General features: G+C 43.6%; 22 non-coding genes across 22 annotated transcripts; 6 read left to right on the forward strand and 16 right to left on the reverse strand.

The window, feature by feature from the left end:
• Positions 1–266: 266 nt before the first annotated feature.
• Positions 267–361, forward strand: TRNAI-UAU (transfer RNA isoleucine (anticodon UAU)). Its single transcript has 2 exons — positions 267–304; positions 326–361. It is a non-coding gene; the product is annotated as a tRNA-Ile (tRNA).
• Positions 362–1,849: 1,488 nt separating this feature from the next.
• Positions 1,850–1,921, reverse strand: TRNAT-CGU (transfer RNA threonine (anticodon CGU)). Its single transcript has one exon. It is a non-coding gene; the product is annotated as a tRNA-Thr (tRNA).
• A 546-nt stretch (positions 1,922–2,467) lies between these two features.
• TRNAS-GCU (transfer RNA serine (anticodon GCU)) lies at positions 2,468–2,549 on the reverse strand. Its single transcript has one exon. It is a non-coding gene; the product is annotated as a tRNA-Ser (tRNA).
• Positions 2,550–4,311: 1,762 nt separating this feature from the next.
• TRNAI-UAU (transfer RNA isoleucine (anticodon UAU)) lies at positions 4,312–4,406 on the forward strand. Its single transcript has 2 exons — positions 4,312–4,349; positions 4,371–4,406. It is a non-coding gene; the product is annotated as a tRNA-Ile (tRNA).
• A 1,499-nt stretch (positions 4,407–5,905) lies between these two features.
• TRNAT-CGU (transfer RNA threonine (anticodon CGU)) lies at positions 5,906–5,977 on the reverse strand. The gene has a single exon. It is a non-coding gene; the product is annotated as a tRNA-Thr (tRNA).
• Positions 5,978–6,523: 546 nt separating this feature from the next.
• TRNAS-GCU (transfer RNA serine (anticodon GCU)) lies at positions 6,524–6,605 on the reverse strand. Its single transcript has one exon. It is a non-coding gene; the product is annotated as a tRNA-Ser (tRNA).
• A 687-nt stretch (positions 6,606–7,292) lies between these two features.
• On the reverse strand, positions 7,293–7,361 carry TRNAT-UGU (transfer RNA threonine (anticodon UGU)). The gene has a single exon. It is a non-coding gene; the product is annotated as a tRNA-Thr (tRNA).
• Positions 7,362–8,383: 1,022 nt separating this feature from the next.
• Positions 8,384–8,478, forward strand: TRNAI-UAU (transfer RNA isoleucine (anticodon UAU)). Its single transcript has 2 exons — positions 8,384–8,421; positions 8,443–8,478. It is a non-coding gene; the product is annotated as a tRNA-Ile (tRNA).
• A 1,488-nt stretch (positions 8,479–9,966) lies between these two features.
• TRNAT-CGU (transfer RNA threonine (anticodon CGU)) lies at positions 9,967–10,038 on the reverse strand. The gene has a single exon. It is a non-coding gene; the product is annotated as a tRNA-Thr (tRNA).
• Positions 10,039–10,584: 546 nt separating this feature from the next.
• TRNAS-GCU (transfer RNA serine (anticodon GCU)) lies at positions 10,585–10,666 on the reverse strand. The gene has a single exon. It is a non-coding gene; the product is annotated as a tRNA-Ser (tRNA).
• A 1,756-nt stretch (positions 10,667–12,422) lies between these two features.
• Positions 12,423–12,517, forward strand: TRNAI-UAU (transfer RNA isoleucine (anticodon UAU)). Its single transcript has 2 exons — positions 12,423–12,460; positions 12,482–12,517. It is a non-coding gene; the product is annotated as a tRNA-Ile (tRNA).
• Positions 12,518–14,016: 1,499 nt separating this feature from the next.
• TRNAT-CGU (transfer RNA threonine (anticodon CGU)) lies at positions 14,017–14,088 on the reverse strand. Its single transcript has one exon. It is a non-coding gene; the product is annotated as a tRNA-Thr (tRNA).
• A 546-nt stretch (positions 14,089–14,634) lies between these two features.
• On the reverse strand, positions 14,635–14,716 carry TRNAS-GCU (transfer RNA serine (anticodon GCU)). The gene has a single exon. It is a non-coding gene; the product is annotated as a tRNA-Ser (tRNA).
• A 687-nt stretch (positions 14,717–15,403) lies between these two features.
• On the reverse strand, positions 15,404–15,472 carry TRNAT-UGU (transfer RNA threonine (anticodon UGU)). Its single transcript has one exon. It is a non-coding gene; the product is annotated as a tRNA-Thr (tRNA).
• Positions 15,473–16,494: 1,022 nt separating this feature from the next.
• TRNAI-UAU (transfer RNA isoleucine (anticodon UAU)) lies at positions 16,495–16,589 on the forward strand. The gene is made up of 2 exons: positions 16,495–16,532; positions 16,554–16,589. It is a non-coding gene; the product is annotated as a tRNA-Ile (tRNA).
• Positions 16,590–18,077: 1,488 nt separating this feature from the next.
• Positions 18,078–18,149, reverse strand: TRNAT-CGU (transfer RNA threonine (anticodon CGU)). The gene has a single exon. It is a non-coding gene; the product is annotated as a tRNA-Thr (tRNA).
• Positions 18,150–18,695: 546 nt separating this feature from the next.
• On the reverse strand, positions 18,696–18,777 carry TRNAS-GCU (transfer RNA serine (anticodon GCU)). The gene has a single exon. It is a non-coding gene; the product is annotated as a tRNA-Ser (tRNA).
• Positions 18,778–19,464: 687 nt separating this feature from the next.
• TRNAT-UGU (transfer RNA threonine (anticodon UGU)) lies at positions 19,465–19,537 on the reverse strand. Its single transcript has one exon. It is a non-coding gene; the product is annotated as a tRNA-Thr (tRNA).
• Positions 19,538–20,001: 464 nt separating this feature from the next.
• TRNAS-GCU (transfer RNA serine (anticodon GCU)) lies at positions 20,002–20,078 on the reverse strand. Its single transcript has one exon. It is a non-coding gene; the product is annotated as a tRNA-Ser (tRNA).
• A 480-nt stretch (positions 20,079–20,558) lies between these two features.
• On the forward strand, positions 20,559–20,653 carry TRNAI-UAU (transfer RNA isoleucine (anticodon UAU)). Its single transcript has 2 exons — positions 20,559–20,596; positions 20,618–20,653. It is a non-coding gene; the product is annotated as a tRNA-Ile (tRNA).
• Positions 20,654–22,141: 1,488 nt separating this feature from the next.
• TRNAT-CGU (transfer RNA threonine (anticodon CGU)) lies at positions 22,142–22,213 on the reverse strand. Its single transcript has one exon. It is a non-coding gene; the product is annotated as a tRNA-Thr (tRNA).
• A 546-nt stretch (positions 22,214–22,759) lies between these two features.
• On the reverse strand, positions 22,760–22,841 carry TRNAS-GCU (transfer RNA serine (anticodon GCU)). The gene has a single exon. It is a non-coding gene; the product is annotated as a tRNA-Ser (tRNA).
• Positions 22,842–22,877: the final 36 nt, after the last annotated feature.

A 22,877-nucleotide genomic window follows, 5' to 3' on the forward strand; every position in this document is an offset into this window, starting at 1 on the left:
GAGGAAGAGCATCATGCTGGCTCCAGTGGCACTGCCTGCAGCATGACAAAAATGTAGAAGGGACATTTGACTGCACCATTGGCTGAACATCAGTGGCAAAGTGTATATCAGGCTAAAAGGTAAGCTCCAGTGGCACAATATGGGCACTACAAGGCACCCATAATTTGGTGTCAGCTAAAAAGACAATGCCAGAGCTTGTGGGTGCTTTTGTACACTTGTGTGTGTGTTTGTGGGTGTAGTTTCATGTCGAAAACCAAAACACAGCAGCTCCAGTGGCGCAATCGGTTAGCGCGCGGTACTTATACAGCAGTACATGCAGTGAGCAATGCCGAGGTTGTGAGTTCAAGCCTCACCTGGAGCAACTTTGGAACTTTTTACTAATTCACCTCAAAACTGAATTATTGAACCAATAAATGTTCTGGACATTTTTTGGTTCACCTCAAGGTTTCCTTGATTGTCAGTTAATGTTGTATGACAGCTCCTCTGCCTTTTAGACATGGAATACTCATTGCAAGTTATTTATGGGGTGTTTGCGCTTTAAATACAGCTACGGAGGGTTTTTGAAAATAGAACAGAAAATAAAAAATGTCAACTGTTATTATACTCCATTTTCTGCTGAGCACCACTTACGGAAGACATTTGTAAAGGTAGAAAAAGGGTTACTGGAGTAGGATCCAGGAGACAATATCAACTTACAAAGAATAATGTTGTCTATTTACTGCATTATCGCCTTTGAAGCAAACCTCTGAGAATAAATACCCTTTCACTAATCAGGCAGTCACTTTGATAAAATCAAGCAGAACAAGGATGCTGATAGGAACTCGCCTCATTTGCATATGGGCTAGGGCTTCTGGGAGCCATGAGAATTAGGAGTTGAAGGTTTTGCAGATCGAGATTGCTAAAGGGCTGGGCATTTGCACAGACCTCTCCATGCCTGATTGGTGCCGAAGGTTAGTTGCAAGTGGTCCCCTGCTCACCCTACCTTACACAGGGCCATGCCCAGTTAGGCCCCTCAGGGCTAGGCCCGGCAGGGCTAAACCCGGCGTTTGTCAGGCGAAGTGCCTGGACCCCTGCTCATTATACCTCAGAATCTGGTCTAGCTATTGCAGACATGGGGAATGGTGCTTATATCCCATTGACAGCGCCCACAAGCTGCATACTAATAGCCAATGATGTGTGAATGCGGTCAGGGTAGCAGACATATAGAACAATTGGGTGGGTTCGCTTCCGAACTGGATGCACAGGAGCAGGAGAGAATGGCTGTTGGCGATGTATGCAACTTGCTCTGCGTGAACACATCTACCGACCCCTTCCCCTACACACACGGGCACATACACACACACACACACACATAGCCATTGGAGCTATGCAGAGCTAATCAGAAAGATTGGTAATCATTAGAACATGAAAGATATGTGTTCATTTTTTATTAAACTTGTGGACTCCCGCAGAAACGGAGGGACTCACATCTCTAATTGAGGCTTGCTTACCTCTATACAAATGTGTTTGCTGGCTGTCTTTCTTCAACTGGTATGTGCGGTTGTGTCTGTCTTTGTCTTTCAACACGCCTGGCACGTTTACATTATCAAAGAGATGATTGTATGGAGATGGGGAACACCCCTCCGTTGCATTGTGAACTTGAACAGTCTTTTCACCAAAGCAGCTACATGCGACATTGCAAGGTTTTTGTCAGTCTTTGCCTGAAAACATTAGGCCTTCCTCTCGAACTCTATTTCACTCCTTCTGTGGAAGACTTCAATTATGAGGATGCATCCCGTCATAAAAGGTTCTCTGTAGATGGTGCAACTCTGGCTTCTCTTCCCCGTGCTTTTTGAAAATAATCCGCCCGAGGCCCTGATGAGGTTTGAACTCATGACCCCTGGTTTACGAGACCAGTGCTCTGCCACTGAGCTACAAGGCCACCTGCTGCTTGCTCACAGCCAACAACAGAAAGTGCAAAGAAACCATGGGTTTTACCTAGGTAGATCTCCAGGTATATGAATTTCTGGTTGTGTAAAAATGGCTGTATATCTCTGCATGTGTTCAGTACGTCATCATACATCTGATTTGCGAAAGCGTGTGTGCTTATGTTGGTGATACATTGTCGGTATGCGTTTGAGTATGTACTTTTACGGGTATGTATGTATTGAGTAGGATGCTGAACAGGTTCATGAGTTTAGATAGCAGGTCAGAATGATGGCAAAAGGAACATGTAAAAGGCAGACAACTAAAAGAAAAAAGAATTTGGGATGTAAGCTTGGGAGTTTACTAACTGCGCTGATTTTGGCTCCTATAATAGTAAAGAATGGAAACCTACGAGGAAAGTCTTTGACTAATTTCATTCTCCGCCTGCACCAATGAACTTATTTTTACATCTCTATTTCCATATCTGTACTCATTCCTGTCTTTCACAGGGAGGTTGAAAGACTTTGGTCTATGTTTAAATGCAGACTATAAAGAAAAAATACGACGAAGGTGGGATTCGAACCCACGCGTGCAGAGCACAATGGATTAGCAGTCCATCGCCTTAACCACTCGGCCACCTCGTCTGTTTGGGAACGGTGCTCGAGTCCCATGCTTAAAGAAGAGATAAAACAATGGTGGTGCAAAGTCAGTGAAAAATAGATCATGTTTGTCATAATAGAAACAAGATCGTTGACTCGTTCTTCCTTACCCGGCCATTGATAGATAAACACATCAAGTTGAAGTTCAGAAAAATATAACAAGAGCTCCTGGAGGGTTCACAACACTAATCCAGAGGAAGGTGCTTGAGCTTCCGTATGGCACACCATTAGTAGTAAAACCAGCATAACGCAAGCTCCAGTTTCCCAGTGTTTGGCATCATTCAACGTTTCCAGCCAAGATCAAAGTTCAGATGCTGCTGCTTCCTGTGATGTCATTGAATTTAAATAGTGAGTGATGGCAATAACCCTTTTCCAATTAAATTTTGCCACATCAACGTCCCTGAAAATAGAGAAAGGCGTGCAACCCAGAACCGCTGTACTGTTCAATAGAGTAAGGGCTTCACCGTGATCATCTGCATCTGTCATCACAAGATTATCAAGGTCTTTTTCTTGAAGAAATTAGGTCCAGAAAGCCGACCTTCCCCACAGACTATTCAGACACCTTGCGCTTGTGGCTTTGTTATAGGCCCGAATCCATTGGTAAAAGGTTGCACAGGTACAATGTGCAATATCAGTTCCTATTCAACAATGTTCAAGAAAATTACCATTTGGAGGCCCTGATGAGGATCGACAAGACCAGTGCTCTGCCACTGAGCTACAGAGCCCCTCAGGTTACGACGCATAACAGCAACACAACGAGCACACAACATGATGTTTACTGGGTAGACATATTTGAAGGGTGTGTGAGAATGTATGTATATGATTGTGATTTGACCTGTTTTTTTCTGGCCGATTTTTTGAGGAGCAGCTAATTTGTGCGTATTCCGTGCAATTTTAGGGTGACTAATGAGGAGATGTGATGCGTGAAAGTTGAAAAAAACATGTACATGGCAGCAGAGAGACAATATGGATATTACCTTTGCTTTTTTAAATTTCTATCCGGATTCTGGCTCAAAGGGTAGTCAAGCACAGCAGATTGCATTCCTGCCAGTAACACGACAACCTTGTTTGTGTCCTTCTTAATCAACTAACATGCATATTTTCACTTTTGTCTGTATGTTCTTTGAAAGCCAATGGCAATGGTGCTTAGAGCAATGCAGATGTTTAAAAAAGATTTCAAAAGTTAAAATCGACAAAGGTGGGATTCGAAACCACGCGTGTACAGTAGATTAGCAGTCTATCCCCTTAACCACTCGGCCACCTCGTCTACAGGGATTATGTTAGGCATTCAAGTCTTTACAGGTAATAACACAAACATCTTCAAAATAGAACCACAATGCGTTCCTTGTTGAGGTACATCCAGCCGTTTGCAGGAAAACTGCCTCACTTGCTGTTGAGAAAAATTCATCAAAGTCCTGGGGTGTTTATAGGCATCGCCAAGATGACATTGGGAGGTGTTTCAATTGACACGTGTTGAATATGAGGAAGAGCATCATGCTGGCTCCAGTGGCACTGCCTGCAGCATGACAAAAATGTAGAAGGGACATTTGACTGCACCATTGGCTGAACATCAGTGGCAAAGTGTATATCAGGCTAAAAGGTAAGCTCCAGTGGCACAATATGGGCACTACAAGGCACCCATAATTTGGTGTCAGCTAAAAAGACAATGCCAGAGCTTGTGGGTGCTTTTGTACACTTGTGTGTGTGTTTGTGGGTGTAGTTTCATGTCGAAAACCAAAACACAGCAGCTCCAGTGGCGCAATCGGTTAGCGCGCGGTACTTATACAGCAGTACATGCAGTGAGCAATGCCGAGGTTGTGAGTTCAAGCCTCACCTAGAGCAACTTTGGAACTTTTTACTAATTCACCTCAAAACTGAATTATTGAACCAATAAATGTTCTGGACATTTTTTGGTTCACCTCAAGGTTTCCTTGATTGTCAGTTAATGTTGTATGACAGCTCCTCTGCCTTTTAGACATGGAATACTCATAGCAAGTTATTTATGGGGTGTTTGCGCTTTAAATACAGCTACGGAGGGTTTTTGAAAATAGAACAGAAAATAAAAAATGTCAACTGTTATTATACTCCATTTTCTGCTGAGCACCACTTACGGAAGACATTTGTAAAGGTAGAAAAAGGGTTACTGGAGTAGGATCCAGGAGACAATATCAACTTACAAAGAATAATGTTGTCTATTTACTGCATTATCGCCTTTGAAGCAAACCTCTGAGAATAAATACCCTTTCACTAATCAGGCAGTCACTTTGATAAAATCAAGCAGAACAAGGATGCTGATAGGAACTCGCCTCATTTGCATATGGGCTAGGGCTTCTGGGAGCCATGAGAATTAGGAGTTGAAGGTTTTGCAGATCGAGATTCCTAAAGGGCTGGGCATTTGCACAGACCTCTCCATGCCTGATTGGTGCCGAAGGTTAGTTGCAAGTGGTCCCCTGCTCACCCTACCTTACACAGGGCCATGCCCAGTTAGGCCCCTCAGGGCTAGGCCCGGCAGGGCTAAGCCCGGCGTTTGTCAGGCGTTCGTCAGGCGAAGTGCCTGGACCCCTGCTCATCATACCTCAGAATCTGGTCTAGCTATTGCAGACATGGGGAATGGTGCTTATATCCCATTGACAGCGCCCACAAGCTGCATACTAATAGCCAATGATGTGTGAATGCGGTCAGGGTAGCAGACATATAGAACAATTGGGTGGGTTCGCTTCCGAACTGGATGCACAGGAGCAGGAGAGAATGGCTGTTGGCGATGTATGCAACTTGCTCTGCGTGAACACATCTACCGACCCCTTCCCCTACACACACGGGCACATACACACACACACACACACATAGCCATTGGAGCTATGCAGAGCTAATCAGAAAGATTGGTAATCATTAGAACATGAAAGATATGTGTTCATTTTTTATTAAACTTGTGGACTCCCGCAGAAACGGAGGGACTCACATCTCTAATTGAGGCTTGCTTACCTCTATACAAATGTGTTTGCTGGCTGTCTTTCTTCAACTGGTATGTGCGGTTGTGTCTGTCTTTGTCTTTCAACACGCCTGGCACGTTTACATTATCAAAGAGATGATTGTATGGAGATGGGGAACACCCCTCCGTTGCATTGTGAACTTGAACAGTCTTTTCACCAAAGCAGCTACATGCGACATTGCAAGGTTTTTGTCAGTCTTTGCCTGAAAACATTAGGCCTTCCTCTCGAACTCTATTTCACTCCTTCTGTGGAAGACTTCAATTATGAGGATGCATCCCGTCATAAAAGGTTCTCTGTAGATGGTGCAACTCTGGCTTCTCTTCCCCGTGCTTTTTGAAAATAATCCGCCCGAGGCCCGGATGAGGTTTGAACTCATGACCCCTGGTTTACGAGACCAGTGCTCTGCCACTGAGCTACAAGGCCACCTGCTGCTTGCTCACAGCCAACAACAGAAAGTGCAAAGAAACCATGGGTTTTACCTAGGTAGATCTCCAGGTATATGAATTTCTGGTTGTGTAAAAATGGCTGTATATCTCTGCATGTGTTCAGTACGTCATCATACATCTGATTTGCGAAAGCGTGTGTGCTTATGTTGGTGATACATTGTCGGTATGCGTTTGAGTATGTACTTTTACGGGTATGTATGTATTGAGTAGGATGCTGAACAGGTTCATGAGTTTAGATAGCAGGTCAGAATGATGGCAAAAGGAACATGTAAAAGGCAGACAACTAAAAGAAAAAAGAATTTGGGATGTAAGCTTGGGAGTTTACTAACTGCGCTGATTTTGGCTCCTATAATAGTAAAGAATGGAAACCTACGAGGAAAGTCTTTGACTAATTTCATTCTCCGCCTGCACCAATGAACTTATTTTTACATCTCTATTTCCATATCTGTACTCATTCCTGTCTTTCACAGGGAGGTTGAAAGACTTTGGTCTATGTTTAAATGCAGACTATAAAGAAAAAATACGACGAAGGTGGGATTCGAACCCACGCGTGCAGAGCACAATGGATTAGCAGTCCATCGCCTTAACCACTCGGCCACCTCGTCTGTTTGGGAACGGTGCTCGAGTCCCATGCTTAAAGAAGAGATAAAACAATGGTGGTGCAAAGTCAGTGAAAAATAGATCATGTTTGTCATAATAGAAACAAGATCGTTGACTCGTTCTTCCTTACCCGGCCATTGATAGATAAACACATCAAGTTGAAGTTCAGAAAAATATAACAAGAGCTCCTGGAGGGTTCACAACACTAATCCAGAGGAAGGTGCTTGAGCTTCCGTATGGCACACCATTAGTAGTAAAACCAGCATAACGCAAGCTCCAGTTTCCCAGTGTTTGGCATCATTCAACGTTTCCAGCCAAGATCAAAGTTCAGATGCTGCTGCTTCCTGTGATGTCATTGAATTTAAATAGTGAGTGATGGCAATAACCCTTTTCCAATTAAATTTTGCCACATCAACGTCCCTGAAAATAGAGAAAGGCGTGCAACCCAGAACCGCTGTACTGTTCAATAGAGTAAGGGCTTCACCGTGATCATCTGCATCTGTCATCACAAGATTATCAAGGTCTTTTTCTTGAAGAAATTAGGTCCAGAAAGCCGACCTTCCCCACAGACTATTCAGACACCTTGCGCTTGTGGCTTTGTTATAGGCCCGAATCCATTGGTAAAAGGTTGCACAGGTACAATGTGCAATATCAGTTCCTATTCAACAATGTTCAAGAAAATTACCATTTGGAGGCCCTGATGAGGATCGAACTCACCCCTGGTTTACAAGACCAGTGCTCTGCCACTGAGCTACAGAGCCCCTCAGGTTACGACGCATAACAGCAACACAACGAGCACACAACATGATGTTTACTGGGTAGACATATTTGAAGGGTGTGTGAGAATGTATGTATATGATTGTGATTTGACCTGTTTTTTTCTGGCCGATTTTTTGAGGAGCAGCTAATTTGTGCGTATTCCGTGCAATTTTAGGGTGACTAATGAGGAGATGTGATGCGTGAAAGTTGAAAAAAACATGTACATGGCAGCAGAGAGACAATATGGATATTACCTTTGCTTTTTTAAATTTCTATCCGGATTCTGGCTCAAAGGGTAGTCAAGCACAGCAGATTGCATTCCTGCCAGTAACACGACAACCTTGTTTGTGTCCTTCTTAATCAACTAACATGCATATTTTCACTTTTGTCTGTATGTTCTTTGAAAGCCAATGGCAATGGTGCTTAGAGCAATGCAGATGTTTAAAAAAGATTTCAAAAGTTAAAATCGACAAAGGTGGGATTCGAAACCACGCGTGTACAGTAGATTAGCAGTCTATCTCCTTAACTACTCGGCCACCTCGTCTACAGGGATTATGTTAGGCATTCAAGTCTTTACAGGTAATAACACAAACATCTTCAAAATAGAACCACAATGCGTTCCTTGTTGAGGTACATCCAGCCGTTTGCAGGAAAACTGCCTCACTTGCTGTTGAGAAAAATTCATCAAAGTCCTGGGGTGTTTATAGGCATCGCCAAGATGACATTGGGAGGTGTTTCAATTGACACGTGTTGAATATGAGGAAGAGCATCATGCTGGCTCCAGTGGCACTGCCTGCAGCATGACAAAAATGTAGAAGGGACATTTGACTGCACCATTGGCTGAACATCAGTGGCAAAGTGTATATCAGGCTAAAAGGTAAGCTCCAGTGGCACAATATGGGCACTACAAGGCACCCATAATTTGGTGTCAGCTAAAAAGACAATGCCAGAGCTTGTGGGTGCTTTTGTACACTTGTGTGTGTGTTTGTGGGTGTAGTTTCATGTCGAAAACCAAAACACAGCAGCTCCAGTGGCGCAATCGGTTAGCGCGCGGTACTTATACAGCAGTACATGCAGTGAGCAATGCCGAGGTTGTGAGTTCAAGCCTCACCTGGAGCAACTTTGGAACTTTTTACTAATTCACCTCAAAACTGAATTATTGAACCAATAAATGTTCTGGACATTTTTTGGTTCACCTCAAGGTTTCCTTGATTGTCAGTTAATGTTGTATGACAGCTCCTCTGCCTTTTAGACATGGAATACTCATTGCAAGTTATTTATGGGGTGTTTGCGCTTTAAATACAGCTACGGAGGGTTTTTGAAAATAGAACAGAAAATAAAAAATGTCAACTGTTATTATACTCCATTTTCTGCTGAGCACCACTTACGGAAGACATTTGTAAAGGTAGAAAAAGGGTTACTGGAGTAGGATCCAGGAGACAATATCAACTTACAAAGAATAATGTTGTCTATTTACTGCATTATCGCCTTTGAAGCAAACCTCTGAGAATAAATACCCTTTCACTAATCAGGCAGTCACTTTGATAAAATCAAGCAGAACAAGGATGCTGATAGGAACTCGCCTCATTTGCATATGGGCTAGGGCTTCTGGGAGCCATGAGAATTAGGAGTTGAAGGTTTTGCAGATCGAGATTGCTAAAGGGCTGGGCATTTGCACAGACCTCTCCATGCCTGATTGGTGCCGAAGGTTAGTTGCAAGTGGTCCCCTGCTCACCCTACCTTACACAGGGCCATGCCCAGTTAGGCCCCTCAGGGCTAGGCCCGGCAGGGCTAAACCCGGCGTTTGTCAGGCGAAGTGCCTGGACCCCTGCTCATTATACCTCAGAATCTGGTCTAGCTATTGCAGACATGGGGAATGGTGCTTATATCCCATTGACAGCGCCCACAAGCTGCATACTAATAGCCAATGATGTGTGAATGCGGTCAGGGTAGCAGACATATAGAACAATTGGGTGGGTTCGCTTCCGAACTGGATGCACAGGAGCAGGAGAGAATGGCTGTTGGCGATGTATGCAACTTGCTCTGCGTGAACACATCTACCGACCCCTTCCCCTACACACACGGGCACATACACACACACACACACACATAGCCATTGGAGCTATGCAGAGCTAATCAGAAAGATTGGTAATCATTAGAACATGAAAGATATGTGTTCATTTTTTATTAAACTTGTGGACTCCCGCAGAAACGGAGGGACTCACATCTCTAATTGAGGCTTGCTTACCTCTATACAAATGTGTTTGCTGGCTGTCTTTCTTCAACTGGTATGTGCGGTTGTGTCTGTCTTTGTCTTTCAACACGCCTGGCACGTTTACATTATCAAAGAGATGATTGTATGGAGATGGGGAACACCCCTCCGTTGCATTGTGAACTTGAACAGTCTTTTCACCAAAGCAGCTACATGCGACATTGCAAGGTTTTTGTCAGTCTTTGCCTGAAAACATTAGGCCTTCCTCTCGAACTCTATTTCACTCCTTCTGTGGAAGACTTCAATTATGAGGATGCATCCCGTCATAAAAGGTTCTCTGTAGATGGTGCAACTCTGGCTTCTCTTCCCCGTGCTTTTTGAAAATAATCCGCCCGAGGCCCTGATGAGGTTTGAACTCATGACCCCTGGTTTACGAGACCAGTGCTCTGCCACTGAGCTACAAGGCCACCTGCTGCTTGCTCACAGCCAACAACAGAAAGTGCAAAGAAACCATGGGTTTTACCTAGGTAGATCTCCAGGTATATGAATTTCTGGTTGTGTAAAAATGGCTGTATATCTCTGCATGTGTTCAGTACGTCATCATACATCTGATTTGCGAAAGCGTGTGTGCTTATGTTGGTGATACATTGTCGGTATGCGTTTGAGTATGTACTTTTACGGGTATGTATGTATTGAGTAGGATGCTGAACAGGTTCATGAGTTTAGATAGCAGGTCAGAATGATGGCAAAAGGAACATGTAAAAGGCAGACAACTAAAAGAAAAAAGAATTTGGGATGTAAGCTTGGGAGTTTACTAACTGCGCTGATTTTGGCTCCTATAATAGTAAAGAATGGAAACCTACGAGGAAAGTCTTTGACTAATTTCATTCTCCGCCTGCACCAATGAACTTATTTTTACATCTCTATTTCCATATCTGTACTCATTCCTGTCTTTCACAGGGAGGTTGAAAGACTTTGGTCTATGTTTAAATGCAGACTATAAAGAAAAAATACGACGAAGGTGGGATTCGAACCCACGCGTGCAGAGCACAATGGATTAGCAGTCCATCGCCTTAACCACTCGGCCACCTCGTCTGTTTGGGAACGGTGCTCGAGTCCCATGCTTAAAGAAGAGATAAAACAATGGTGGTGCAAAGTCAGTGAAAAATAGATCATGTTTGTCATAATAGAAACAAGATCGTTGACTCGTTCTTCCTTACCCGGCCATTGATAGATAAACACATCAAGTTGAAGTTCAGAAAAATATAACAAGAGCTCCTGGAGGGTTCACAACACTAATCCAGAGGAAGGTGCTTGAGCTTCCGTATGGCACACCATTAGTAGTAAAACCAGCATAACGCAAGCTCCAGTTTCCCAGTGTTTGGCATCATTCAACGTTTCCAGCCAAGATCAAAGTTCAGATGCTGCTGCTTCCTGTGATGTCATTGAATTTAAATAGTGAGTGATGGCAATAACCCTTTTCCAATTAAATTTTGCCACATCAACGTCCCTGAAAATAGAGAAAGGCGTGCAACCCAGAACCGCTGTACTGTTCAATAGAGTAAGGGCTTCACCGTGATCATCTGTCATCACAAGATTATCAAGGTCTTTTTCTTGAAGAAATTAGGTCCAGAAAGCCGACCTTCCCCACAGACTATTCAGACACCTTGCGCTTGTGGCTTTGTTATAGGCCCGAATCCATTGGTAAAAGGTTGCACAGGTACAATGTGCAATATCAGTTCCTATTCAACAATGTTCAAGAAAATTACCATTTGGAGGCCCTGATGAGGATCGACAAGACCAGTGCTCTGCCACTGAGCTACAGAGCCCCTCAGGTTACGACGCATAACAGCAACACAACGAGCACACAACATGATGTTTACTGGGTAGACATATTTGAAGGGTGTGTGAGAATGTATGTATATGATTGTGATTTGACCTGTTTTTTTCTGGCCGATTTTTTGAGGAGCAGCTAATTTGTGCGTATTCCGTGCAATTTTAGGGTGACTAATGAGGAGATGTGATGCGTGAAAGTTGAAAAAAACATGTACATGGCAGCAGAGAGACAATATGGATATTACCTTTGCTTTTTTAAATTTCTATCCGGATTCTGGCTCAAAGGGTAGTCAAGCACAGCAGATTGCATTCCTGCCAGTAACACGACAACCTTGTTTGTGTCCTTCTTAATCAACTAACATGCATATTTTCACTTTTGTCTGTATGTTCTTTGAAAGCCAATGGCAATGGTGCTTAGAGCAATGCAGATGTTTAAAAAAGATTTCAAAAGTTAAAATCGACAAAGGTGGGATTCGAAACCACGCGTGTACAGTAGATTAGCAGTCTATCCCCTTAACCACTCGGCCACCTCGTCTACAGGGATTATGTTAGGCATTCAAGTCTTTACAGGTAATAACACAAACATCTTCAAAATAGAACCACAATGCGTTCCTTGTTGAGGTACATCCAGCCGTTTGCAGGAAAACTGCCTCACTTGCTGTTGAGAAAAATTCATCAAAGTCCTGGGGTGTTTATAGGCATCGCCAAGATGACATTGGGAGGTGTTTCAATTGACACGTGTTGAATATGAGGAAGAGCATCATGCTGGCTCCAGTGGCACTGCCTGCAGCATGACAAAAATGTAGAAGGGACATTTGACTGCACCATTGGCTGAACATCAGTGGCAAAGTGTATATCAGGCTAAAAGGTAAGCTCCAGTGGCACAATATGGGCACTACAAGGCACCCATAATTTGGTGTCAGCTAAAAAGACAATGCCAGAGCTTGTGGGTGCTTTTGTACACTTGTGTGTGTGTTTGTGGGTGTAGTTTCATGTCGAAAACCAAAACACAGCAGCTCCAGTGGCGCAATCGGTTAGCGCGCGGTACTTATACAGCAGTACATGCAGTGAGCAATGCCGAGGTTGTGAGTTCAAGCCTCACCTAGAGCAACTTTGGAACTTTTTACTAATTCACCTCAAAACTGAATTATTGAACCAATAAATGTTCTGGACATTTTTTGGTTCACCTCAAGGTTTCCTTGATTGTCAGTTAATGTTGTATGACAGCTCCTCTGCCTTTTAGACATGGAATACTCATAGCAAGTTATTTATGGGGTGTTTGCGCTTTAAATACAGCTACGGAGGGTTTTTGAAAATAGAACAGAAAATAAAAAATGTCAACTGTTATTATACTCCATTTTCTGCTGAGCACCACTTACGGAAGACATTTGTAAAGGTAGAAAAAGGGTTACTGGAGTAGGATCCAGGAGACAATATCAACTTACAAAGAATAATGTTGTCTATTTACTGCATTATCGCCTTTGAAGCAAACCTCTGAGAATAAATACCCTTTCACTAATCAGGCAGTCACTTTGATAAAATCAAGCAGAACAAGGATGCTGATAGGAACTCGCCTCATTTGCATATGGGCTAGGGCTTCTGGGAGCCATGAGAATTAGGAGTTGAAGGTTTTGCAGATCGAGATTCCTAAAGGGCTGGGCATTTGCACAGACCTCTCCATGCCTGATTGGTGCCGAAGGTTAGTTGCAAGTGGTCCCCTGCTCACCCTACCTTACACAGGGCCATGCCCAGTTAGGCCCCTCAGGGCTAGGCCCGGCAGGGCTAAGCCCGGCGTTTGTCAGGCGTTCGTCAGGCGAAGTGCCTGGACCCCTGCTCATCATACCTCAGAATCTGGTCTAGCTATTGCAGACATGGGGAATGGTGCTTATATCCCATTGACAGCGCCCACAAGCTGCATACTAATAGCCAATGATGTGTGAATGCGGTCAGGGTAGCAGACATATAGAACAATTGGGTGGGTTCGCTTCCGAACTGGATGCACAGGAGCAGGAGAGAATGGCTGTTGGCGATGTATGCAACTTGCTCTGCGTGAACACATCTACCGACCCCTTCCCCTACACACACGGGCACATACACACACACACACACACATAGCCATTGGAGCTATGCAGAGCTAATCAGAAAGATTGGTAATCATTAGAACATGAAAGATATGTGTTCATTTTTTATTAAACTTGTGGACTCCCGCAGAAACGGAGGGACTCACATCTCTAATTGAGGCTTGCTTACCTCTATACAAATGTGTTTGCTGGCTGTCTTTCTTCAACTGGTATGTGCGGTTGTGTCTGTCTTTGTCTTTCAACACGCCTGGCACGTTTACATTATCAAAGAGATGATTGTATGGAGATGGGGAACACCCCTCCGTTGCATTGTGAACTTGAACAGTCTTTTCACCAAAGCAGCTACATGCGACATTGCAAGGTTTTTGTCAGTCTTTGCCTGAAAACATTAGGCCTTCCTCTCGAACTCTATTTCACTCCTTCTGTGGAAGACTTCAATTATGAGGATGCATCCCGTCATAAAAGGTTCTCTGTAGATGGTGCAACTCTGGCTTCTCTTCCCCGTGCTTTTTGAAAATAATCCGCCCGAGGCCCGGATGAGGTTTGAACTCATGACCCCTGGTTTACGAGACCAGTGCTCTGCCACTGAGCTACAAGGCCACCTGCTGCTTGCTCACAGCCAACAACAGAAAGTGCAAAGAAACCATGGGTTTTACCTAGGTAGATCTCCAGGTATATGAATTTCTGGTTGTGTAAAAATGGCTGTATATCTCTGCATGTGTTCAGTACGTCATCATACATCTGATTTGCGAAAGCGTGTGTGCTTATGTTGGTGATACATTGTCGGTATGCGTTTGAGTATGTACTTTTACGGGTATGTATGTATTGAGTAGGATGCTGAACAGGTTCATGAGTTTAGATAGCAGGTCAGAATGATGGCAAAAGGAACATGTAAAAGGCAGACAACTAAAAGAAAAAAGAATTTGGGATGTAAGCTTGGGAGTTTACTAACTGCGCTGATTTTGGCTCCTATAATAGTAAAGAATGGAAACCTACGAGGAAAGTCTTTGACTAATTTCATTCTCCGCCTGCACCAATGAACTTATTTTTACATCTCTATTTCCATATCTGTACTCATTCCTGTCTTTCACAGGGAGGTTGAAAGACTTTGGTCTATGTTTAAATGCAGACTATAAAGAAAAAATACGACGAAGGTGGGATTCGAACCCACGCGTGCAGAGCACAATGGATTAGCAGTCCATCGCCTTAACCACTCGGCCACCTCGTCTGTTTGGGAACGGTGCTCGAGTCCCATGCTTAAAGAAGAGATAAAACAATGGTGGTGCAAAGTCAGTGAAAAATAGATCATGTTTGTCATAATAGAAACAAGATCGTTGACTCGTTCTTCCTTACCCGGCCATTGATAGATAAACACATCAAGTTGAAGTTCAGAAAAATATAACAAGAGCTCCTGGAGGGTTCACAACACTAATCCAGAGGAAGGTGCTTGAGCTTCCGTATGGCACACCATTAGTAGTAAAACCAGCATAACGCAAGCTCCAGTTTCCCAGTGTTTGGCATCATTCAACGTTTCCAGCCAAGATCAAAGTTCAGATGCTGCTGCTTCCTGTGATGTCATTGAATTTAAATAGTGAGTGATGGCAATAACCCTTTTCCAATTAAATTTTGCCACATCAACGTCCCTGAAAATAGAGAAAGGCGTGCAACCCAGAACCGCTGTACTGTTCAATAGAGTAAGGGCTTCACCGTGATCATCTGCATCTGTCATCACAAGATTATCAAGGTCTTTTTCTTGAAGAAATTAGGTCCAGAAAGCCGACCTTCCCCACAGACTATTCAGACACCTTGCGCTTGTGGCTTTGTTATAGGCCCGAATCCATTGGTAAAAGGTTGCACAGGTACAATGTGCAATATCAGTTCCTATTCAACAATGTTCAAGAAAATTACCATTTGGAGGCCCTGATGAGGATCGAACTCACCCCTGGTTTACAAGACCAGTGCTCTGCCACTGAGCTACAGAGCCCCTCAGGTTACGACGCATAACAGCAACACAACGAGCACACAACATGATGTTTACTGGGTAGACATATTTGAAGGGTGTGTGAGAATGTATGTATATGATTGTGATTTGACCTGTTTTTTTCTGGCCGATTTTTTGAGGAGCAGCTAATTTGTGCGTATTCCGTGCAATTTTAGGGTGACTAATGAGGAGATGTGATGCGTGAAAGTTGAAAAAAACATGTACATGGCAGCAGAGAGACAATATGGATATTACCTTTGCTTTTTTAAATTTCTATCCGGATTCTGGCTCAAAGGGTAGTCAAGCACAGCAGATTGCATTCCTGCCAGTAACACGACAACCTTGTTTGTGTCCTTCTTAATCAACTAACATGCATATTTTCACTTTTGTCTGTATGTTCTTTGAAAGCCAATGGCAATGGTGCTTAGAGCAATGCAGATGTTTAAAAAAGATTTCAAAAGTTAAAATCGACAAAGGTGGGATTCGAAACCACGCGTGTACAGTAGATTAGCAGTCTATCTCCTTAACTACTCGGCCACCTCGTCTACAGGGATTATGTTAGGCATTCAAGTCTTTACAGGTAATAACACAAACATCTTCAAAATAGAACCACAATGCGTTCCTTGTTGAGGTACATCCAGCCGTTTGCAGGAAAACTGCCTCACTTGCTGTTGAGAAAAATTCATCAAAGTCCTGGGGTGTTTATAGGCATCGCCAAGATGACATTGGGAGGTGTTTCAATTGACACGTGTTGAATATGAGGAAGAGCATCATGCTGGCTCCAGTGGCACTGCCTGCAGCATGACAAAAATGTAGAAGGGACATTTGACTGCACCATTGGCTGAACATCAGTGGCAAAGTGTATATCAGGCTAAAAGGTAAGCTCCAGTGGCACAATATGGGCACTACAAGGCACCCATAATTTGGTGTCAGCTAAAAAGACAATGCCAGAGCTTGTGGGTGCTTTTGTACACTTGTGTGTGTGTTTGTGGGTGTAGTTTCATGTCGAAAACCAAAACACAGCAGCTCCAGTGGCGCAATCGGTTAGCGCGCGGTACTTATACAGCAGTACATGCAGTGAGCAATGCCGAGGTTGTGAGTTCAAGCCTCACCTGGAGCAACTTTGGAACTTTTTACTAATTCACCTCAAAACTGAATTATTGAACCAATAAATGTTCTGGACATTTTTTGGTTCACCTCAAGGTTTCCTTGATTGTCAGTTAATGTTGTATGACAGCTCCTCTGCCTTTTAGACATGGAATACTCATTGCAAGTTATTTATGGGGTGTTTGCGCTTTAAATACAGCTACGGAGGGTTTTTGAAAATAGAACAGAAAATAAAAAATGTCAACTGTTATTATACTCCATTTTCTGCTGAGCACCACTTACGGAAGACATTTGTAAAGGTAGAAAAAGGGTTACTGGAGTAGGATCCAGGAGACAATATCAACTTACAAAGAATAATGTTGTCTATTTACTGCATTATCGCCTTTGAAGCAAACCTCTGAGAATAAATACCCTTTCACTAATCAGGCAGTCACTTTGATAAAATCAAGCAGAACAAGGATGCTGATAGGAACTCGCCTCATTTGCATATGGGCTAGGGCTTCTGGGAGCCATGAGAATTAGGAGTTGAAGGTTTTGCAGATCGAGATTGCTAAAGGGCTGGGCATTTGCACAGACCTCTCCATGCCTGATTGGTGCCGAAGGTTAGTTGCAAGTGGTCCCCTGCTCACCCTACCTTACACAGGGCCATGCCCAGTTAGGCCCCTCAGGGCTAGGCCCGGCAGGGCTAAGCCCGGCGTTTGTCAGGCGAAGTGCCTGGACCCCTGCTCATTATACCTCAGAATCTGGTCTAGCTATTGCAGACATGGGGAATGGTGCTTATATCCCATTGACAGCGCCCACAAGCTGCATACTAATAGCCAATGATGTGTGAATGCGGTCAGGGTAGCAGACATATAGAACAATTGGGTGGGTTCGCTTCCGAACTGGATGCACAGGAGCAGGAGAGAATGGCTGTTGGCGATGTATGCAACTTGCTCTGCGTGAACACATCTACCGACCCCTTCCCCTACACACACGGGCACATACACACACACACACACACATAGCCATTGGAGCTATGCAGAGCTAATCAGAAAGATTGGTAATCATTAGAACATGAAAGATATGTGTTCATTTTTTATTAAACTTGTGGACTCCCGCAGAAACGGAGGGACTCACATCTCTAATTGAGGCTTGCTTACCTCTATACAAATGTGTTTGCTGGCTGTCTTTCTTCAACTGGTATGTGCGGTTGTGTCTGTCTTTGTCTTTCAACACGCCTGGCACGTTTACATTATCAAAGAGATGATTGTATGGAGATGGGGAACACCCCTCCGTTGCATTGTGAACTTGAACAGTCTTTTCACCAAAGCAGCTACATGCGACATTGCAAGGTTTTTGTCAGTCTTTGCCTGAAAACATTAGGCCTTCCTCTCGAACTCTATTTCACTCCTTCTGTGGAAGACTTCAATTATGAGGATGCATCCCGTCATAAAAGGTTCTCTGTAGATGGTGCAACTCTGGCTTCTCTTCCCCGTGCTTTTTGAAAATAATCCGCCCGAGGCCCTGATGAGGTTTGAACTCATGACCCCTGGTTTACGAGACCAGTGCTCTGCCACTGAGCTACAAGGCCACCTGCTGCTTGCTCACAGCCAACAACAGAAAGTGCAAAGAAACCATGGGTTTTACCTAGGTAGATCTCCAGGTATATGAATTTCTGGTTGTGTAAAAATGGCTGTATATCTCTGCATGTGTTCAGTACGTCATCATACATCTGATTTGCGAAAGCGTGTGTGCTTATGTTGGTGATACATTGTCGGTATGCGTTTGAGTATGTACTTTTACGGGTATGTATGTATTGAGTAGGATGCTGAACAGGTTCATGAGTTTAGATAGCAGGTCAGAATGATGGCAAAAGGAACATGTAAAAGGCAGACAACTAAAAGAAAAAAGAATTTGGGATGTAAGCTTGGGAGTTTACTAACTGCGCTGATTTTGGCTCCTATAATAGTAAAGAATGGAAACCTACGAGGAAAGTCTTTGACTAATTTCATTCTCCGCCTGCACCAATGAACTTATTTTTACATCTCTATTTCCATATCTGTACTCATTCCTGTCTTTCACAGGGAGGTTGAAAGACTTTGGTCTATGTTTAAATGCAGACTATAAAGAAAAAATACGACGAAGGTGGGATTCGAACCCACGCGTGCAGAGCACAATGGATTAGCAGTCCATCGCCTTAACCACTCGGCCACCTCGTCTGTTTGGGAACGGTGCTTGAGTCCCATGCTTAAAGAAGAGATAAAACAATGGTGGTGCAAAGTCAGTGAAAAATAGATCATGTTTGTCATAATAGAAACAAGATCGTTGACTCGTTCTTCCTTACCCGGCCATTGATAGATAAACACATCAAGTTGAAGTTCAGAAAAATATAACAAGAGCTCCTGGAGGGTTCACAACACTAATCCAGAGGAAGGTGCTTGAGCTTCCGTATGGCACACCATTAGTAGTAAAACCAGCATAACGCAAGCTCCAGTTTCCCAGTGTTTGGCATCATTCAACGTTTCCAGCCAAGATCAAAGTTCAGATGCTGCTGCTTCCTGTGATGTCATTGAATTTAAATAGTGAGTGATGGCAATAACCCTTTTCCAATTAAATTTTGCCACATCAACGTCCCTGAAAATAGAGAAAGGCGTGCAACCCAGAACCGCTGTACTGTTCAATAGAGTAAGGGCTTCACCGTGATCATCTGCATCTGTCATCACAAGATTATCAAGGTCTTTTTCTTGAAGAAATTAGGTCCAGAAAGCCGACCTTCCCCACAGACTATTCAGACACCTTGCGCTTGTGGCTTTGTTATAGGCCCGAATCCATTGGTAAAAGGTTGCACAGGTACAATGTGCAATATCAGTTCCTATTCAACAATGTTCAAGAAAATTACCATTTGGAGGGCCTGATGAGGATCGAACTCACGACCCCTGGTTTACAAGACCAGTGCTCTGCCACTGAGCTACAGAGCCCCTCACGTTACGACGCATAACAGCAACACAACGAGCACACAACATGATGTTTACTGGGTAGACATATTTGAAGGGTGTGTGAGAATGTATGTATATGATTGTGATTTGACCTGTTTTTTTCTGGCCGATTTTTTGAGGAGCAGCTAATTTGTGCGTATTCCGTGCAATTTTAGGGTGACTAATGAGGAGATGTGATGCGTGAAAGTTGAAAAAAACATGTACATGGCAGCAGAGAGACAATATGGATATTACCTTTGCTTTTTTAAATTTCTATCCGGATTCTGGCTCAAAGGGTAGTCAAGCACAGCAGATTGCATTCCTGCCAGTAACACGACAACCTTGTTTGTGTCCTTCTTAATCAACTAACATGCATATTTTCACTTTTGTCTGTATGTTCTTTGAAAGCCAATGGCAATGGTGCTTAGAGCAATGCAGATGTTTAAAAAAGATTTCAAAAGTTAAAATCGACAAAGGTGGGATTCGAAACCACGCGTGTACAGTAGATTAGCAGTCCATCGCCTTAACCACTCGGCCACCTCGTCTACAGGGATTATGTTAGGCATTCAAGTCTTTACAGGTAATAACACAAACATCTTCAAAATAGAACCACAATGCGTTCCTTGTTGAGGTACATCCAGCCGTTTGCAGGAAAACTGCCTCACTTGCTGTTGAGAAAAATTCATCAAAGTCCTGGGGTGTTTATAGGCATCGCCAAGATGACATTGGGAGGTGTTTCAATTGACACGTGTTGAATATGAGGAAGAGCATCATGCTGGCTCCAGTGGCACTGCCTGCAGCATGACAAAAATGTAGAAGGGACATTTGACTGCACCATTGGCTGAACATCAGTGGCAAAGTGTATATCAGGCTAAAAGGTAAGCTCCAGTGGCACAATATGGGCACTACAAGGCACCCATAATTTGGTGTCAGCTAAAAAGACAATGCCAGAGCTTGTGGGTGCTTTTGTACACTTGTGTGTGTGTTTGTGGGTGTAGTTTCATGTCGAAAACCAAAACACAGCAGCTCCAGTGGCGCAATCGGTTTGCGCGCGGTACTTATACAGCAGTACATGCAGTGAGCAATGCCGAGGTTGTGAGTTCAAGCCTCACCTGGAGCAACTTTGGAACTTTTTACTAATTCACCTCAAAACTGAATTATTGAACCAATAAATGTTCTGGACATTTTTTGGTTCACCTCAAGGTTTCCTTGATTGTCAGTTAATGTTGTATGACAGCTCCTCTGCCTTTTAGACATGGAATACTCATTGCAAGTTATTTATGGGGTGTTTGCGCTTTAAATACAGCTACGGAGGGTTTTTGAAAATAGAACAGAAAATAAAAAATGTCAACTGTTATTATACTCCATTTTCTGCTGAGCACCACTTACGGAAGACATTTGTAAAGGTAGAAAAAGGGTTACTGGAGTAGGATCCAGGAGACAATATCAACTTACAAAGAATAATGTTGTCTATTTACTGCATTATCGCCTTTGAAGCAAACCTCTGAGAATAAATACCCTTTCACTAATCAGGCAGTCACTTTGATAAAATCAAGCAGAACAAGGATGCTGATAGGAACTCGCCTCATTTGCATATGGGCTAGGGCTTCTGGGAGCCATGAGAATTAGGAGTTGAAGGTTTTGCAGATCGAGATTGCTAAAGGGCTGGGCATTTGCACAGACCTCTCCATGCCTGATTGGTGCCGAAGGTTAGTTGCAAGTGGTCCCCTGCTCACCCTACCTTACACAGGGCCATGCCCAGTTAGGCCCCTCAGGGCTAGGCCCGGCAGGGCTAAGCCCGGCGTTTGTCAGGCGAAGTGCCTGGACCCCTGCTCATTATACCTCAGAATCTGGTCTAGCTATTGCAGACATGGGGAATGGTGCTTATATCCCATTGACAGCGCCCACAAGCTGCATACTAATAGCCAATGATGTGTGAATGCGGTCAGGGTAGCAGACATATAGAACAATTGGGTGGGTTCGCTTCCGAACTGGATGCACAGGAGCAGGAGAGAATGGCTGTTGGCGATGTATGCAACTTGCTCTGCGTGAACACATCTACCGACCCCTTCCCCTACACACACGGGCACATACACACACACACACACACATAGCCATTGGAGCTATGCAGAGCTAATCAGAAAGATTGGTAATCATTAGAACATGAAAGATATGTGTTCATTTTTTATTAAACTTGTGGACTCCCGCAGAAACGGAGGGACTCACATCTCTAATTGAGGCTTGCTTACCTCTATACAAATGTGTTTGCTGGCTGTCTTTCTTCAACTGGTATGTGCGGTTGTGTCTGTCTTTGTCTTTCAACACGCCTGGCACGTTTACATTATCAAAGAGATGATTGTATGGAGATGGGGAACACCCCTCCGTTGCATTGTGAACTTGAACAGTCTTTTCACCAAAGCAGCTACATGCGACATTGCAAGGTTTTTGTCAGTCTTTGCCTGAAAACATTAGGCCTTCCTCTCGAACTCTATTTCACTCCTTCTGTGGAAGACTTCAATTATGAGGATGCATCCCGTCATAAAAGGTTCTCTGTAGATGGTGCAACTCTGGCTTCTCTTCCCCGTGCTTTTTGAAAATAATCCGCCCGAGGCCCTGATGAGGTTTGAACTCATGACCCCTGGTTTACGAGACCAGTGCTCTGCCACTGAGCTACAAGGCCACCTGCTGCTTGCTCACAGCCAACAACAGAAAGTGCAAAGAAACCATGGGTTTTACCTAGGTAGATCTCCAGGTATATGAATTTCTGGTTGTGTAAAAATGGCTGTATATCTCTGCATGTGTTCAGTACGTCATCATACATCTGATTTGCGAAAGCGTGTGTGCTTATGTTGGTGATACATTGTCGGTATGCGTTTGAGTATGTACTTTTACGGGTATGTATGTATTGAGTAGGATGCTGAACAGGTTCATGAGTTTAGATAGCAGGTCAGAATGATGGCAAAAGGAACATGTAAAAGGCAGACAACTAAAAGAAAAAAGAATTTGGGATGTAAGCTTGGGAGTTTACTAACTGCGCTGATTTTGGCTCCTATAATAGTAAAGAATGGAAACCTACGAGGAAAGTCTTTGACTAATTTCATTCTCCGCCTGCACCAATGAACTTATTTTTACATCTCTATTTCCATATCTGTACTCATTCCTGTCTTTCACAGGGAGGTTGAAAGACTTTGGTCTATGTTTAAATGCAGACTATAAAGAAAAAATACGACGAAGGTGGGATTCGAACCCACGCGTGCAGAGCACAATGGATTAGCAGTCCATCGCCTTAACCACTCGGCCACCTCGTCTGTTTGGGAACGGTGCTTGAGTCCCATGCTTAAAGA

The sequence above is a fragment of the Ambystoma mexicanum genome, unplaced genomic scaffold, assembly GCF_040938575.1.
Source record: "Ambystoma mexicanum isolate Mex_15411 unplaced genomic scaffold, UKY_AmexF1_1 Mex_scaf46, whole genome shotgun sequence".
Taxonomy (NCBI): Eukaryota; Metazoa; Chordata; class Amphibia; order Caudata; family Ambystomatidae; genus Ambystoma; species Ambystoma mexicanum.